Here is a 7,885-nt window from a genome sequence, read left to right as displayed (position 1 = left end):
AGTATGGTAAATATATACTACGGAATACTACTTAACCATGAAAAATTAAGAAATACTGCCATTTACAACAGCATGGATGGATCTTGAAGGTATTATTCTAAGTGAAATATTTCAAAGATTTGGTATATTTTTTTAATTTATGTATTATGATATCCCTTACATACAGAATCTGAGGAAAAGGAAAACTAATGGAAACTTAGAGTTGAGTTGACAAGGGGTGAACCTGGGGTGGAGTAAGGTGGTCCAAGGGTGCAAACTTGCAACTATAATATGAAAAAGTTCTGGGGATCTAATGTACAGCATGATGATCATAGTTAATAAGATATACATACTTTTTTTTATTGTGCTTCCCTTTATTAAACTTTGCATATATCACATTCTTACAAGTTGAAAGTTTATAGCAATCTTGTATAAAAGAGGTCTGCTGCCACCATTTTTCTAACAACATTTGCTCATTTTGTGTCTCTTTGTCACATGTTGGTAATTCTTGCAATATATCAAGTTTTTTCATTATTATTGTATTTGTTATGGTGATCTGTGATCAGTAATTATGACCCACTGAAAACTCAGAACTAGTGTACTTAAGGTATATACATTGCTTTTCTTTAAAAACATAATGCTTTTGAACAGTGCAGTATAGTTTTTATTTTTTATATGCACTGGGAAACATAATTTTTTATATGCACTGGGAAACCAAAAAATATAATAATTTGACTTAGTTTATTGAGATAATCACTTTATTGAGGCAGTCTGGAACAAAACCCACAAGACCTCTGAAGTTTATCTCTACTATACTATATACATAAAAGTTGCTAAGAGAGTAGATCTTAAAATTCCTTATGATAAATGCATAAAAAACAGTGGCAACTATACGAGATAGTAGATGTATTAACATTTTTATGTAGATTATATTGCAATAAAGATGTATACCAATTTATCAAATTGTACAAAATTTACACAATGTTAAAGGTTTGCAATGTTATAAGAAATCATTTCTTAAATTTACAAATATGTCGATTTTTTTCAATAAACCTGGAAAAAACTTTTTGTAGAATTAATCTATTTTTCAAAAAATGAAGTAAGGCAGTAGAAACTGCAACTAACTCTGAAATAATAGAATATAAAATCCATTTTCATTATATACACTGTGACAAAAAGTATTACTTAGTTTACAATGGAGGAGTACTTATGAAACATGAAGGATGGTCTATAAATAAGGCTGAAAGAGCTCAGTTTTAAGGTTTAAATTTAAAATCTTCTTTTGAAATACTAAACTGACCACCCAGTGTTCCAAACATCAATGTCTTAACTGCATGAATTTATTTCATACAACTCTATAATCTAGTTTCATAAGAAAACAGCATGCAAATTTTGAATAAGACAGACTTGCTTAAGTTTCATGTTCAACAGTAAAGGATACCTCCCTAAAAACAAATAGAAGACAAATCAGCATATTTATTATGATAATTATTATTCATAAGGAGATTCATATTGAATTAGGGAATATATATCCTCAGAGGGGGTAAAGTAAAATGAAATTTATGTTGGTAAATGTGTCTATGAATAGTCAATACAATGCCTCAATATAAATGAATATTACCATTTTGAACAATTTAATTACTATTACTAGAATTATTATAAGTATAAAAATAGCTATCATTTTAGCATGGAATATGAGATTCTCATGCTCCATGCTTCATCACATACACACAACAACGCAGCATAATAAGTATTATCATCACCATTTCATGGGTGAAAAAACTGAGGCTAACACATTTGGATAACTGGTTTATGATTACATGGGTAGCAAAAATGCATCACACTAATTTAGGCTTTATGATTTCAGAATTGTACTCTTACCATTGCACATTCTATTACTCTGTAAATACTTGGCCTGTTTTCATTTGGTTCTTTAATTTTATTCATGTGGTGATGGCTTAAAGCTTCATTTAAAGGAAGCTTAAAAATTTCATTTAACCAAAAGCTCCCAAGAATTAAAAATGTCATTGATCTAATGTAGACATGGATATCATTAGTTAATGGGTAACTATATATTTTCCACTCTAGTGAGATAAAAGAGTATTTTTCTAAGTTTTAGTCTCTCAGTGTTAAAAAGGACTTTGTTAAAATAGAAATATTTAGACAAAGGTGATCAAAAGTCTGGATCAGGTCACCTTAAGGTAAATATTAGGAAACTGAGGAAACAAATGGAGATTTGAACACTGAGCTATGATATAATGAATGGTTTCAAGTATTTAGTAGAGTATAGAAAAGCCCTTTAAAACCTGGTCTTAGCCTAGCATTGCAGCTTCTGGGATATCTATCTATCATCTATCTATCTAGATATAATGTGAAAACTTTTTTAACTTAAAGATTTTGAGAAATAGAACATAATCAGCACCATAGAAGATCTGTTTATGATAACAACCTAGCCCCTCCTCCCAGTTTGTTAATATTCTCTCTTATTTAATGTAACATTGTGCAAATAGACCACTACTGATCTGCTGTTATGAATGAAATAGCTATAATCATCTGTTTGCATATCCTGGTGAAAATATTCATTTAGTTCCATGTTGTATTTCTAGGAATGGACCAAATTTTTATTTTTATTTTTAAGTTTTCTAAATATTGTCCAACTTACCTCAAATGTTTTTATTATGGGCACTTTCATTCTTTCACATTCTTGCAAGGCAATTTTACTGTTGCCCAATATGGTAAGTGTGTAATAGTATGTCATTTTAGGTTTTAATTTATTATTAATTTAATTTAATTTAATTCCAGATTCATAATAAAGATAAACAGTTTTTATATATGAGTGGCCATTTGGATTACCCTTTCTGAAAAGTGCATGCTCAAATCTTTTGATATCTTAACATTGTGTCATACTGACTTCTTTAATAGTAGATTTTCTGAATGAACTTTAAGCTGTGTGGGTCTTCTCTATTTTATTTTGAACTTGTTTTCATTTCAAAATCTTTATATTTATTTTCATAATCTGCTTTTATTTTTCTTTGTCTATTATCTATCTATCTATCTATTTATTTGCAAGCAAGAGAGAGCGAGCAAGTGAGAGTGCAGGGAGGGATAGAAAAAGAAGGGAAAAGAATCTTAAGCAGGCTCCAGGCTCAGCACAGAGCCCAACTCTGGGCTCTATTTCACAACCCTGACATCATGACCTGAGCCAAATGAAAGAGATAAAATAAAATTAAGGTGTTGAAAAAGAATTGGAGGTTTAATTAAGTGAGCCACCCAGGCACCCCTGTGGTACCTTAAATTAGCTGTCATATTTTTAAAGTTCTAGAGTATCCATTTGTTCATTTATAAAACCTTTCTCAATATCATTTTTAGTGTCAGTTTTTGGTTCAATTTGCTTCCCCTCTCATTTCTTTGAGCAGAGTAATCAAGCCATTTTACAATCTTTATTGATCATTTTAACATCATACTTAATCCCATTTTGTCTATCAAATCTTGTTAATGGTTTTTCTTTGTGTGCTTTGTTACATTTTGCTATGTTCAAGACATTATATTTGAAACTCTTATTGAGTAGGGATAATTAAGAGCTATAATAATGGTATGGTCCTCCTTGGTAGGATTTTCTCTTATATCTGAGACTCTACAAGACAATCATACTCCAAATTCAGTGATTGACTTTCTCAGTTTACACAGAAGGCAAGGTAGGCTATAGTCTTATTTCTGCTTCTCCTTGTGCTTTGGGGATCTCAAGTTAAATTTGGGTTGTACCAAAGTCCTCAAATTTGATTGCTGCTGGATTTTGAATTTTGTTTCTCTAGTATCAAGAGTCTATGAACAACACAGCTCAGTGTGTTTTAGCAGTTTCAAATGCTCTCATAGCTAAAATGGCTTCAGGGCATATATCTCTAGGCTCTCATTGTATTTCGTATTTTGGCCCAGTAATCCCTCACTTATTTTTATAATCATTCTGATATTTTTAACTTTAAAAGCTATTTTGTCTGGATTTTTAGTTGTCTTAAGTAGGAGTTTTTAGATCACCATTACTAGAAGCAACAACAAATATACATGAAAATATCTGCAGTAGTTTATCACATCTTTATGGCTTTGAACTTCCATAAGCTGAGGCATCCTTCTCTAATCACTTAGGCAAACTCCAATTTACCCTTTAAAACAACCCAAGAATTGCTTCATTTAAGAACATGTTCAGGGATGACTCTTCCCCACTGTTCTTACCAACATTCCCACACACTCTTTGCTACCCAAAGCTTGTTTATGAACTTTCGTTAGGTATATCAGCGTGACCAGAATTTTGCTCTATTGTATTTTTGTCCTTTAGAGCTTTAATTAAATATGAATTCCATAGAAAGTCTGTCCCTTTTCTTTCAAACCTGGGTTAGTTATTTCTTCTCATTCTTTGTCAGAAGTTACTTTATTAGAGAAACTTATAGCTCTATTGTGACTTTGGAGCCTTTACAGTTTTTCGACTGGAAAAATCACCCATCCCTGAGATTTTTACGCAGCTTCCTAGCTGATATTATTCAGAAATCTGTTCAAAGCAGACTTTTTCAGGGAGGCCCTTTTGGACCACTCAGTTTAAAAACCTCTTCTCAATCACTGCTCTTTTAAAAATGTGCTTATTTAGTTCAAATATGCATCTCTATTAAAGAAAAATCAGTACGTTTTTTTTTTTAAAGTTGGCTTACCTATTATCTATCTCTCCCATTAAAATGATTCCTCTGGGCTGGGGTTTTGTTGTGCTCATCTTAGGCCAGGCACTCAATAAATTGTCTCTGAATGATTGAATTGTTTGACTCCCTTGCTAGATTCTCAACTTCATGAGGCCAAGGATTGTTCTATTCAGTCCTTCTTTATCCTCAATGTCTGTTATATTGCAGTCACTTACATGACTAATGGGAAAAATCACAGAAAGAAAGAGTTAAAACTACATAAAAACCCCGTAGGTTCAATAACACAAAGCTTTCTAAAATTATTTAGCCCAGGAATTGAATACTGGCTGCACTTTTGATTTTTTTTAAATGGTATTGAATTTAATTTAAATGGAAATACTGGAATGGTAGAATAATAAAAAAATTATAAAAGCAACTTGCTCCTTAAAGTAAGAATTATATAGGACATCTCTTCTAGAAGCAAAATTTTCAAATGACAAACATCTGAAAGCATAGAAGGAGAAGTAAGAGTGTGAATTGTATTTCAATGCTCTTTTCTTTATATTCAACAAACAGCTTCATTCACACACCTTTCCAATTTTTTCAACTCTTTTGACAAAGCCTTCAGAGGAGTTACTGCTGATGACAACCATCACAGCCTAACAGGAGAAATTTTATAAAGAAAAATAATAGCATGTTTTTCCCAAATTGTTAAGGATATGGTGAAGCTCTGTCGGATTCAAAGGAGGAATGTGCAATTCCATGCTATATATAATAATAACTTGTTTTAATAGTGGCTTTGCAATTTTTCAGATATATCCATTTACTGAAACCACTATCAAATAAATAAAAACAAACAAATGAACAGGGGTTCGAGACAGAAATTATCTAATCTAAAAATAGCACATGTTCACAGAATACACAACACATATCCCAAGTACTACTATAGGTTTCAAGTAATAGTCAAAACAATAGTAAACATGATTCAGACCCTACCAGTCAAATCATAAATGGGACCTTAACTGTAAATCCTTATCTTTAGATCAAAGCGGGTAATTGGGGGCTGAAGATACATTATAGAACTAATATGTTATAGAACTCCTCTGAAATGAGTCATTTATTCCATCACTTTTCCTGCACAGCTGCTGACCCATGTTTTGGTTCCTGGAAATAGCTGCTACCCTGTCATACTTCTTAAAAGCACATATATTGATAACTCTACTCATTCCTCCATTCCTCTGTGACTGTCACTGTGTTAAAATGTGGAGTCAGCTGACTCACTTGTGATGGTAATAAAGTAGATGAGTTTGCAAAGTATTTTGTTATTTCTAAAAATGCAAAAACCAAATTACATTGAAATCATAAGGGGTGTTTCAGGGAGAGCTGTAGGATGTGGTTTCTTGTGTAATCCACAGAGATTAGCTCCAACACATATTTAAACTCTCCTCTAGGAGCAACCTTAGTGGTAAAGCAAGAAGATAAACAGATGTATACACACCCTGGCACAAAATTATCACTTATGTTTGGCTTCCTAGTCTCCTCGTGTTACTTATTTATCTTAACTTCTCTCTGAAATCAGGGAACACAGAATCTCAATCAGTAGACATTTTTCTACTGAATTACCCAATAGTCCGATCATACCCCTAATACTTTTTAAAATTATTTCACTCATAATCCCAAATCTGCTTTGCTTCCTCATCTTAGTACACTGTAATTTGATTTCAAAATGAGGACAGTTGTCAGTAATGCCACATTCATTCATCTATTTTACAATTCCATGTGCTTATAACTATGAAGATATGTTAATAACATCCATTCCAATAAGCCACCCTAAATTTATTATCATGAAACAAGACCTCAAGAAAGAGAATTCAAAATCATCCATGTATTTGCAACTTATTGCAATAAAGCCTTTATCAATAGACTTCCCTGTGCACATGGTGGTCAAATTGCTGGTGAAAACCAGCCAGATCTATTACAAGCTTTCTCATGGCTTCTAGGTAACCCAAGTGAGCCTTTATTGATACTGGGAAGGGATAAAGCAGGGAAGGGATAAACAGTGCTATAAGATTTGGCTAGACAAAAGTAATGACTCTCATTACAAAGTGAGTATTTTTTTTTCAAGCTTTAGTTCAGTTTATTTTTCTTGTATAAAACTATGTAGTAGCCACAGCTGGAGCCTGGGTCCTCTGAACAGAGACTCTGGTGTGGGTCTTCACAAGATGGTCCGTGAACTCCTGATAGGGAGACTTGGTGAACACAGTCTCCTTCCAGAGATCAGGGGTGAGATAGCTGTAGGTCTTGGAGATGGCATCGAAAGTAGCCTTGGCAAAGTTCCCTAGGGTGGCAGTGCAGCCCCTGGCCGAGGTGTAGCAGTCGTCAATACCAGCCATCATCAGCAGTTTCTTGGGCACAGGGGCCGAGACAATGCCAGTGCCTCTGGGGGCGGGGATGAGACGCACCAGCACAGAGCCACAGCGGCCAGTCACCTTGCACGGGACAGTGTGGGGCTTGCCGATCTTGTTCCCCCAGTAGCCTCGCCGCACAGGGACAATGGAAAGCTTCGCCAGAATGATGGCTCCGCGGAGGGCAGTGGCTACCTCCTTGGAACACTTGACACCCAAACCGACGTGTCCATTGTAATCTCCGATGGCGACAAATGCCTTGAACCTGGTCCGCTGGCCCGCGCGCGTCTGCTTCTGCACAGGCATGATCTTCAAAACCTCGTCCTTGAGGGAGGCTCCCAGGAAGAAGTCGATGATCTCAGACTCCTTGATGGGCAGGGAGAAGAGATAGATCTCCTCCAGGGACTTGATCTTCATGTCTTTGACCAGGCGGCCCAGCTTGGTGATGGGGATCCACTCCTTGTCCGCGGCCTTGCCCCCGCGAGCTCCGCGGCCTCGGCCCCGGCCCCGACCACGGCCCCGGCCCGCCCCGGCCCCGGATGCCGCTGCCGAAGCCACCGCGGAAACCGCCGCGGCCTCCCATTCCAGGGCCCCCGGGCCCTCCGGGCCCTCTCGCAGCACCGGCGTCATCCGCCATTTGGTGTTCTCTCGGAGAGGAAACAAAGTGAGTATTTTAAAGCAAAAGAGCCTGTTGGGAATATTGTTTTATAAAATAGTGGTTTTTTTTATTAACTTTTTAAAATTCAATTAGGTAACATATAGTGTACCAATAGTTTCAAATGTAGATTTCAGTTATTCATCCATAGCATATAATAGCTAATGCTCAGTACTTACTGTTAT

At 35.4% G+C, this 7,885-nt stretch overlaps 1 pseudogene across 1 annotated transcript; it reads right to left on the bottom strand.

The window, feature by feature from the left end:
- Nucleotides 1-6,752: 6,752 nt before the first annotated feature.
- Nucleotides 6,753-7,682, bottom strand: LOC309857614 (small ribosomal subunit protein uS5 pseudogene; annotated as a pseudogene). Its single transcript has one exon. The product of its transcript is annotated as a small ribosomal subunit protein uS5 pseudogene (transcript).
- Between the last annotated feature and the right edge of the window lie 203 nt (nucleotides 7,683-7,885).

This window comes from Mustela nivalis, assembly GCF_964662115.1.
Source record: "Mustela nivalis genome assembly, contig: HAP1_SCAFFOLD_978, whole genome shotgun sequence".
NCBI classification, from domain to species: domain Eukaryota; kingdom Metazoa; phylum Chordata; class Mammalia; order Carnivora; family Mustelidae; genus Mustela; species Mustela nivalis.
The sequence above is the reverse complement of the archived record's forward strand: the minus strand, read 5'-3'. Positions and strand labels throughout refer to the sequence as shown.